Raw genomic sequence first — 11,599 nt, 5'->3', positions numbered from 1 at the left:
CCTCTTTTGTACACCCACGTTAGCTTTACAATCCGTTACATAATATGACACAATCAAGTTCCATTTACGTTTTGAAATATAAAATGAGCATAAATCTCCCGTTGTGTACGACCACTACTAAACCAACACCATTTGTGGACTATTTTGAAACTGCTATCAACTTTTTCTTAAGCCGTCGAGACAAGCCAGAGTCGCTGCCTCAAGGTGCGTCCTTGGGAATGGCACTTAGGCCCCGTTTCCCTGGTCAGTGTGTTCAAAGTGCAGTTAAAACCCATAAATATATATAATGCCCTCATTACTAATTATTGGAGTTTCTTTTGAATACTAAATCTTGATCGTTATTAAACGATATATTTTAACATATTGAATACAAAATCAAAATATATCACTGAGAAACAAAAGAAAGCATAATTTTAATTTTTCATCAAATGAATAAAACGAAATAGATACGGTAAAAACAATTATGCACTCAATAGCCAGAGAACGAAAGGCAAAACTAACAAAATGTTTACTTGTAGTGCATTTGAATTTTAAAAAATGTATTGTGGTATGGTATGCAAAATAAGTCAAGTTAGACTATACAATGTATTGTGGTATGGCATGCAAAATAAGTCAAGTTAGACTATACAATGTATCGTGGTATGGTATGCAAAATAAGTCAAGTTAGACTATACAATGTATCGTGGTATAGTATGCAAAATAAGTCAAGTTAGACTATACAATGTATCGTGGTATGGTATGCAAAATAAGTCAAGTTAGACTATACAATGTATCGTGGTATGGTATGCAAAATAAGTCAAGTTAGACTATACAATGTATTGTGGTATGGCATGCAAAATAAGTCAAGTTAGACTATACAATGTATCGTGGTATGGTATGCAAAATAAGTCAAGTTAGACTATGCAATGAATGTCAGCGATGTTGAAGTAGAAGATGTTTTTATTATCTTTCTTTTTTTGAAACTAATATAATATCCTTAATTGATTAAGGTTTTGAAGCAAACCTACTAGTTGGAATCTTTTTTCATAATTTTGCATTGTATATTGCTAATTTCTTTTTCCATGAAAATTAGAAATGATTTTAATTTTTTTATCTATGAAAGATACAATCTAAAACACTTGAGCTTATTATTATTATTATTATTATTATTCCCCGTTTTCTTGCTGCTTTTCTGAAACTAGTGCGAGAGCCTGTCTATCTTTGGAAGTGTCTTGATAGCATAGTCTCTTTTTATCGCCGTCCTTTACGTGAGATACATAATCAGCTTTTTTATGTATCACGTCAAAAGGTGTTACAAAGGAACATAACCGCCAGTTTCTGGGCCTGGTATCCCATCCTCCCATGATACTCCCATACAACGTCTGAAAATCATTGCATTGTACGGTTACATGTTAAAAACACACATTACTTCTTTAATTAAAATAGTAGTAAATAATACAACGAACACGCATGTGGCGACACAGCTCAAAATAACGGATTTGATGTTTTCCACCAAATTGAATACTTCACTTGTATTGTCTATTCGACGGTACGTTCCTGGGTGGCAGGCGATAGTATCGTAAATTGGCTACTGTAAAATGTCTTTACTTAAGGCAATGGTGTAACTTTTTCAGATAGTATTGTTTAATAACACCGTGTAACAAACGTTTTATTTATTCCTGGGTAGTAAGTGTTATTTCCTGATTGCTTATGCCTAAACAATATAGAAGATGTCTATTATTCGCTACCAGTTTTGCTTTTGCGACCAGGACAGTGATATTTTGAAACTTACCTATTTCATGGACATTCTAGATAGATTTAGTGCTGAGTAACTTGGACTAACTTATAGAACCTTATAGAACTTTCCAGTAATATAAATAGTAGTATAAATTAAGAAGCCTTACGCCCATCAGTTCAGTTCCACCTAAGTGGATACATCTGCCACGATTTGTGAGGCCTACAAGGTATATTTCAGCATGCCTGTCGGGGATCAAGACAAACCCTGGGCACCTCATTTCACTTGCCAGCACTGCAAAGAAACTCTGGAACATAGTGGGGAAAATTGTTGCTCGGAATTTTATGTTATTAAATTTGTGAAAAGTTTTATAATTGTATAAGTGTTTAATTTTAAAATGATTTAAAAGTTTCACTGTTATTGAAACAATATATCATATATGAAAAATGTTGCTAGAATCTCTTACACATTAGTCATGGGTGAAATAAACGTATTTTTGTAGGATGGTACAGAGGGGAAAAGAGACCCTAGAAGTTCGCCTGTCCCAAAACTTCGGCGGGAACACACTGACCACTCAAGCAACTGCTACTTCTGCATGGTGGACCCTTCCAAGCGTTGGACTGGCAATAATGCACCTGCCGTCACGTATCCGGAGCCTCCTTCATCCAGGAGCCTCAAAGCTGTGCTGTTCCATAGTGGTAACAAGTACCCGTCTCTTCCCTTGGTTACAACAACATCAATACCTTGCGTTGACGCCTTGAAGTATGATGGGTACGGCTGGGAGGTCATCAGAGACTTTAAAGTGGTGACATTTATGATGGGTCTCCAAGGTGGTTTTACCAAGTTTCCCTGCTATATTTTACCTTTGGAACAACAAGGACACCAAGACATACTACCACAAGCGGGACTTAACAGAGTGGATCGAGTTCTCTGTGGGGAGGAACAACGTCAAATGGGAGACATTGCTGGAGCCCCGGAAGGTACCGATTCCACCACGACACATTAAATTGGGCCCTATGAAATAATATGTCATAGCTCTAGATAAAGAGTCAACAGCCTTCAAGTACCTTCAAGACTTCTTCTCTATGCTGTCTGAGGTAAAGGTCAAACCCAGTGTCTTCGTCGGACCACAGATCATGAACATCATAGAGTGTAATTAATTCTCACTAATAAGGAGAAAGCGGCTTGGAGCACTTTTGTCGCAGTGGTTCGGGGCTTCCTGGGCAATCCCTTTTCCGAAAACTATGTGGAGCTGGTTAAGACTCTGGTGAACAACTACGGCACAATGGTTGCAGGATGTCCCACAAAGTCCATATCCTTGATGCCCATCCTGATAAATTCAATGAGAACATGGAGAATCAAGGCGAGATCTTTTTTCTTGTATAGTTAATCTTTGACTACACCGTTACAGAAAAAATATATTTGGTGGGACCACTTGAAATATGCATGCAGATATATCGAAGAGCATCGGAAATACGATCTGAACCACACGGAACGAGATGACTTGGTGGGATGGAAACAGACACTGTATAGTTTGTTGTGAAAAGTTTATTTTTGTTCAGGGATGTTTATAAGTCCCAATAAGTCCCGATGGACTCTCCTGCATGTTATCAAAGGCGACTAATGGAGGAAAGAGCCAGAATGACTTAGTGCTTAGCGTGCTTGAACTCGCGACTGAAAGAGTATATGTTCGAATCTTACCACAGGGTTAGTTCGGGTAAGCAATAATGTTGTATCCATATGCAATACAGTTTACTGCAATTGTCTAGGTACTAAATAACCTATCTGTACTATTGTACTGTAGAACACCAAACACCAAACCACACTAAACACCAAACCACACAAAACACCAAACCACACCAAACACTAAAGCACACCAAACATCCAACCACACAAAACACCAAACCACACCAAACACCAAACCACACCAAACACCAAACCACACAAAACACCAAACCACACCAAACACCAAAAAAAAACACCAAACACCAAACCACACTAAACACCAAACCACACAAGACACCAAAACACACCAAACACTAAAGCACACCAAACATCCAACTACACCAACCAAATAAACCACACCAAGCTTATCCTTTTTCCATGAAAATCTTTACCAGGCTGCGCACAAAATAGCATGTGCACGCACACATACACCGTAGGCCAGTACCTCACAAATGAGATTGCCATGGGGATTATTACTGTAGCTTCTTGGTTTTAAATTAGGTCACAATTGCCAAAGGCGAAAACTTTGTTCCTAATATCGAACAAATACCTTACTTGGTCTTTTCACAAAATACTAATAGGTAAGTTATGGGGTAGAAATTATGTACATACACACCAAAATATAAATATAATCCTTCTGTCATTTCAAAAGAATGTTTAGCATATTATGTCTTCCAAGTTCTCCCACCAAGGCCAACTTCAGTTTGACTAATTTCTTCTCCAATTTCAGAATCTGTGAAAATTTCTTCCGCAGTCGTCGACTTATCTTGTGGTGACCTTTAATAGAAATGTAGACATATAATACATTTGCACAGTCATTACCAAAATTTATTTAAATGTCATAATTACCGTTTAAGTGTCTTGCATGGCTTTTGCCCAACTAAATCATACAGGCATTCATAATGTAGAAACAGAAGGATCCTAGTTTAACAGATTTATAAATTAAAACTAAAATTAGAATGTCTTTTGACAGAGTCGATTATATAAAACACTGTAATGTAAAGAAATTAAAGAAAAATTAGTTCGAACTAAAGCTCTTACGTTTGAAGAAAATACGATCACTACATTTATCAGACACATTAATTACATAATACCAGTTTGTAATTGTCGAATACTCGTTGAATCATTCATAATTGTCATTCCAACTCAGTACGAGCAGTTAAAATGCTAAGCTGTCACCAGAGCTAACAACAAACGAATCAGCCAAAGTTCATTCACGTTATCTCCATTTCCGGTTAATTTCTTCTCGTTAGATTTATGTCGAAAAGCATTAGATTCACAAATCCATGTACATTTCCCTTTGTAGACTGCCTTCAGTGCAAGTCCATCTGCAGAGATCTTCAATTTGTGTATTAAACTTTGAATTCTTCTTTTCTTTTATAGACTTTCAAGTCTTGACCCACTGCATTTATTTTCAGTGCATATTGCTGATTTCATCTTTGTTTCTCTTATGGTCAAGTTAATTTCGGCAATTTTTTGTGTTTCAAAGGAAGACGATTTGAGTTCCTATGTGCTCTGTACCTTTCAGTCTGTTTTATGGGACTGGAGCGCCTGATTATCAAGAGAATTGGTCCTGTCTTGGAGAAATCATACCTTTTGAGCAGGCATGCATCAAGCATGGCCGTAGCCCTTGCGATCAAGTCCTTGCCCTGCCTACATTTGTTGTAAACGGGTTTCAGAGAAACCTTAAAACTGGAGCTGTTTTCATGGATCTAACAGTGGCATATGACTCGGTCTAGCATGCAGTGCTGCTGTTGAAACATTCCAGAGTAATTCGGTATTTCTGCGCTGGATAGTTGAGACTATTAGGCTCTTCCTTCTCAACAGGTGCTTCAGAGTGCAGAGAGAGGCGGTACAGAGAGACAGAGAGAGAGACAGAGACAGAGAGAGAGACAGAGAGACAGAGAGAGAGATGTGCAGCTCGTGGAGGCGTCAGGCTAATGGACTCCACAAGGGTCTGTTCTTCCGGCAATTTTGTTTAATGTCTATATAAATGACTTTCCTATAACACAGTTACGCAAGTTCATGTATGCAGATGACATAGCTCTCGGGACCCAAAATCTCTCATTTACTGAGCTTGAGTGGCACTGAACAAGAACATGGAGGATATGACGGACCTTTTCAAGAAATCTCGTCTGGAGCCAAGCACAAAAAGGCAGTCGCCAGCGTCTACCACTTTAACAATGCAATTTAGAAGCGTGAGCTGTGCATCCTCCTCAATTAGCAGCAAATAAAACACGACCCGACACCAACATAACTTGGTGTGACTCTGGACAGATCTCTGAAATTCTACAACCACCTGAAGAAAGCTGCAGCAACACTTAGCATTCGAAACAACCAACTCTGCAAACTGGCTGGCTGAACCTGTAGCGCTAGTTCTCAGACACTTAAGACCACTCCGGTGGCCTAGTGGTTAGAGCATATGCCTCGGATGCGGGAGGTGGCGGGTTCTATCCCCGGCCGAGTCATACCAAAGACTTTCAAATTTTTTACTAACAGCTTCCTCGCTTGGCGCTCAACAGCTAAATGAACCATCATCAACACTATAGCACACCGTCATAATGTTGATATAGTATGTCTGCAGGAGACACGTGTAGCAGACCAGGTAGCAGGACGATACACCATTGAATGCTTTGACCTTATTTCATTAACACCTGGCTCAAAATTCCGCCGTGCAACGTATGCACGCTGGGACATTACTGATGACTCTCCAGTTTCCTCTACCAGATTCTGCGATATTTCAAGGTTGGAGGGTACAAAATTGTTAATATGATACGTTAATTAGACGTTATGTTACTTTTACCGGACGATATGTGACATTAATCATACTTTATTTGCATTGTACCAAAAACAGTGACAAAACAGAACGAATAATTAAGAAGAAGACATAATTAAGACAATTGAGATAGGTTTTATTTTAACTCATTATTTGCAAAATGAAGAGGTTAATTATGTTCGAAGCTAAGTAATATTATTTTACCTCCGAATTATTACAATGCCAAATAATAAGATAGGTTTTCTAACAACAGTTGCACAGGTTTCTAGTCATTCTATAAATGACATTCTACTATCTAAATATCTAAATCTATCTTTAGTTATGTTGTTTTCTTGGTAGCAAACATACATGCATACATAGTATACAAAACATACATGCATACATACATACATACATACACAGACACACGCATACATACATACATAGTATACAAAACATACATACATACAAACATACATACATACAAACATACATACATACATACATGTATACATACATAAATACAATACAATACAACACAATACAATGCAATGCAAATCTTTATTGGATGGCTTTGATATGTGACTGTATCGGGATTCTCTTCTTCCTTTCTCTCTTTGCTCCATTTTTCTTTTATCTTCATCACTTCTACTTTCATTACCTCTCTAATTAGTTCTTCTGCTTTTATCAACTGGTTACAACCCCACTTTACGTACCACCAGTCAGTCCAATGAAAGCTATTTTCTAGGAAGCTCCTGACTTCTATGATATGATCCAAGGCTTCCTTTAAAGTACCTACTCTCAGGTAAGATGGGTCAATGAATCATCTGATTCTTTCTACTTCTTCCTCAATCATTCCCCCTATTTGATCTTTTGCTACTCAAGACTATTCACATTGTTCAGGCTACCTTCAAATCTTCCTTCCTTATTCAATCTTTCTGCTACGTAAGTCCCATCCATGATCCAAAAATAGCTATGTCTCAAATCGTTAAATAATTTTGTCACCTCCATCTTCTTTGTGTATTCCTTAGAATGGTGCGAATGACTAATACTGTGGATTCTTATAGTGAAAGCGCGGACGTGATGGAAAACATCCCCTAAAACAAAATTGATATTTTCTCGATTATCACTTAAAACACGCGGACGTGAAGGAAAACATCCCCTACTTTTCTCATTTCATATGATCTACTATCCACATACGTGAAACAGCAATAAACAAACCCCGAATCTACTATCCACACACGCAAAGCATTAAAATGAAACCCTAATCTACTATTCACACGAACCAACGTAAGCTCTTACATAACCCAATAATCTACTATCCACACAAACGTACGTGAGCGTTTACACACACACACACACACACACACACACACACAAACTCATATACTTACAGTAGGAAAAAAGAGTCAGTGTTTATATTCACACTACTCTACGAACACACATTTGCAAACGGATTACTATTTCTTTTCTAGAGATTGGGGTAGCCCTGAAAAGGGCTGTTTGTTTTTGAACTTCAGTGACACCTGGCTAATGATGGCACCTTCCAGGCCTGGCATCACACACACATCTTCTACCCCAGTCTCTTTTCACTCTTTTTTGTGGGAGAGCAGAGGCGGGATAAGTGGCTTCAGAACCCCAATCTTCTGTCTCTGGGATTATGAAATTTCCTTTCTCCTTTTCTTCCTCTTCTTTGTTTCTTCTCTCCTCCTCTTCTTTGTTTCTTCTCTCCTCCTCTTCTTTGTTTCTTCTCTCCTCCTCTTTCATCCTTCCCTCTTCTACGATGACCTCCGCAGCCAGCTCATTCACTACACGCCTGGCATATTCCAGGTGTGCATGAAGTTCAAGCAGTTTAGCTAGTCTGGTGTTCATTCTGGTGGTGTTGATCAATCAACAAGGGTAGCTAGACTGCCGAACGATTTTTAATTTATACTGAAAGCGCGGACGTGATGGAAAACATACCCCTAAAACAAAATTCATCTTACCTAGATTATAACCGAACAAACGCGCGGACCTAAAAGAAACATTCACTCACTTTCATATACTACCCATCACTATTCTAAAAAAATTTATTAAACTAATAATATACTATTCACATAGGCAAAGCAATCCAATAAAACCCCAAATCTACTCTCCCCACACGTCAAACAGCAAAAAAATCATGAACATGATCTACTATCCACACAAACACATACACTCACACTATAAAAAAGAGTCAGTGTTTATATTCACACTACTCTACCTACACACATTGGCAAATCGATTGTTATTTCTTTTCTAGAGTTTGGGGTAGCCCTGAAAAGGGCTGTTTTTTGTTTGCTATGGCAATATTTTAGTTTCTATGAATGCGACGTCCTCTGACGATAGACTTTCTGACGATAGGTCTGCTTCTTCGGAAAGAGAAGAAGAACTCTTTGGTGTCGATCCGACAATCGACAAAGCCTCTCTCAGATTCAGGTTCCTGCTACTGCTGCTGCTGCTGTTGTTGTTGTTGTTGTTGTTGTTGTTGCTGCTGCTGTCTCTGAAGTCCGTACTTCTCTGTCCATTCTTCTTTCTCCCCGTTCACTTCTTCTCTGAAGAGCTCTTCTATCAGGTCTTCAGTGACTTTTAACATTCTAACATTCTCTATCTCTTCAGCTTTCGGTATCAGACTGTCTGACCCTATGCAAATTCACGTAGGCTTCGTTGAGCTTAGCTAGTTTGGAGCACATCTTCGTAGGAGGATGAGTCGACAATGGATGGTTAGACTGGAGGCTACCCCGGTTCTTAAAGTCAAAGCGCGGACGTGAAGGAAAACATCCCTCCACGGTTTTCGAGCCGGAACGTTCAATGAGTGTCCTGAGAGGGATAGTAAGAAGTCAAAGAGCATGAATCAAAATTCTTATAGCCAAACAAACCACAAAGGCGTTTTTTTTCAAAACACAACATTCTTTTATTCAAAATCACTTAACACTAACCAACAACTCTAACATTTTTTAAAAATAATCCAACAATATAACATCAAACATTTTTTCAAATCTCAAACATTTTTTCAATGAACACTCTCCTTTAAACAAGGTTGACAACGTTGTGAATGAAATTGTGATTTCCACTGTTGGAAGTCATTAGGCCATTGATGGACACTACGTTTCCTAACTTGAGACAAAAGATAAGCATAATGGTCACAAAACCATCAATCTACTTTCACATCGTTTCTAGAAGAAGAACGAGGATCAAAATGAGTCACTAAATGTTCTAAGGAATAGCCCAGGCTACGATGATGCAGAAAATACACACAATATTGTCCACACACCAAGGAATCTGTGCCTTGTAATTTCACATTATTGAATCGGGTGGTCTGAGCATTTCTTCTCATAAAGTTAATGATATCGTCTTCCAAAGGGGGCAATCCATACGAATCGAAATATTCTACACATCCTTCTTGAGGAAAGTAGACGGCTACCCAGTGGGTTCCTGGGAGTTGACTGTCGTCCGTGTTGATCACATAAGCTTGATGGTCTTGAGGTTTGCGATGAGGGAGTTCATCTTTAGCACAGACGACAGGATTCCAAGAAGCCGTGTACGAGCTGTGGTTCAAAAGGTAATAAAGTTCGCAGGTATCCATGTTTTATTCTTCTTCACAGGTAATAATAAGTCGTCAATTCGATCCTGACTTTTTGCTTGAAAATGTCTGACAAGTAACCGTTTCTTCGCTTCGTCTCCCCACTCTGATTCAGGAGAGCTTCGATACGATGGATCTCTTGCGTGGTTAATGGTGGACAAGAATGTTCACGCAAGTCTTCATACCACTGATGCAACACGACTTCGTCCGAGATGAGACTCCAAGCTTCGTCCAGATATTCGTCCAATTTTTATTCTTGACTCAGCATCAGGCATTTATCGCGCTGAATTTGACTGGGATGATCGTTTTGACATCCATAGCAATCTTTCTTGATCAATTCCGTCATTTTTTCGACCAAGTGTTAGGCAAAACAGGAGACTAAATGGGCTTCTTGTTCTGGCCATCTTAACTTCATCATAACTTCATCGTCTTTGTCTTGGGATTCTCCTTCCACGGTCTCCTCACATTCCATCTCCAAAGTTTCTCCACTAGGTAAAGAGGGATAACAGTCTTCCATGGCTTCTAATAGTCTAGAATGACTTCTCTCAAACTGTTGATTTCTATGGTATTATCGAATTCGGCATACAGGAGGACGTTCACCGTCTCTGTTAGATTTGTAGTAAACTGAATTTCCACACGAATCTGGCCAGATTTTATAGGGTGGAAATGTCCCTCGTCGCTGCCTTGGTCTGGAGTGAAATCGAAAGCCCACAAAGCGTAGCCTCCTGCGTAATCCTCGTACGTAATGCCGTGACTGGTGTTGGTTCCTAACTGACCGGTGGCTTCGTACAGGGACAAGTACGACCTCAAGTAATTCTTCTTGTCAAAGTTAGGTTCGAAAAGTCGGGTACACACGGTCTTGCCATCGCGACTGACTTCGATCTTGTACACGTCAAAGTGTTTAAAGTGGAAAGGATTTTTAGCCAAAGCTCCGTTGAAGGCTACATTCTCGACGATACCAAGAATCAAACGTTTGGGTAACTGTCCTTGGAACAGATGATCTTCGATCATGGATCGCAGCCCCGTAGGAATGGTGAAGGTTTTCACTTCCACGCGTCGTATGGGATACTTGGCGGTCGTTATGCTCAACGTCTGACTGATGTCGTTACCCACTTTAGGTAACACTTCCACGCGTCGTACGTAGAGCCTGGCTTCCTCGATGACAGTTTTGCAAGCACTAGTACCTATCAAATGGAAAGCGGCACTACTACGATTCAGTCTCAGGCGGAGATTCACTCCGTTCAGCAAATACTTTTCTTGTAACCACATGTCCAAATGCAAACGATCCATCAGTTCTAAACTATCTCCACTTTCGATTCTGTCTCTTCCTTCTACAAATCCCGCATTGTGTTCTTTGGTTGTATTAATTTCGAATTCTTCAAACTGGCCTGCGTCGTCAGCTTCCCATACCACACAGGCATTGAGATGAGTGTTCTTGACGTCTATTCCGTACGTCAAGAGATTTTCCAGGTACGCTCGATAAGGGTAAGTATCCATGCTGCTACTGACTAGTTTGTTATTCAAGTACAAGTCCACTCCACTGAACAAGGAATGCATGAAATTGTTGACGTGAGCTATTACCTCATCACCATCTAGGGGCGTATTATCCTCATCGACAACTTTGACTTTCAGGTACAAGTAACTGCTATTCATATCGATGTAATCTTCGAGCTGTCCTTTGATTTCAAACTCAATGGGAGCTGAGGGTGTCAAAGAGGAGACGGGGTGAAATTCCACCCACTGGCATTCTTGCATGGTCGTCATGGTGGGGGGCATGGCAAACAGATCCAGTTCCGACTTGGAA

This window comes from Sinohyriopsis cumingii, chromosome 6 (genome assembly GCF_028554795.1).
Source record: "Sinohyriopsis cumingii isolate HCF-2022 chromosome 6, ASM2855479v2, whole genome shotgun sequence".
In the NCBI taxonomy this organism is placed as follows: Eukaryota; Metazoa; Mollusca; class Bivalvia; order Unionida; family Unionidae; genus Sinohyriopsis; species Sinohyriopsis cumingii.
Note: the sequence above shows the minus strand (reverse complement) of the source record.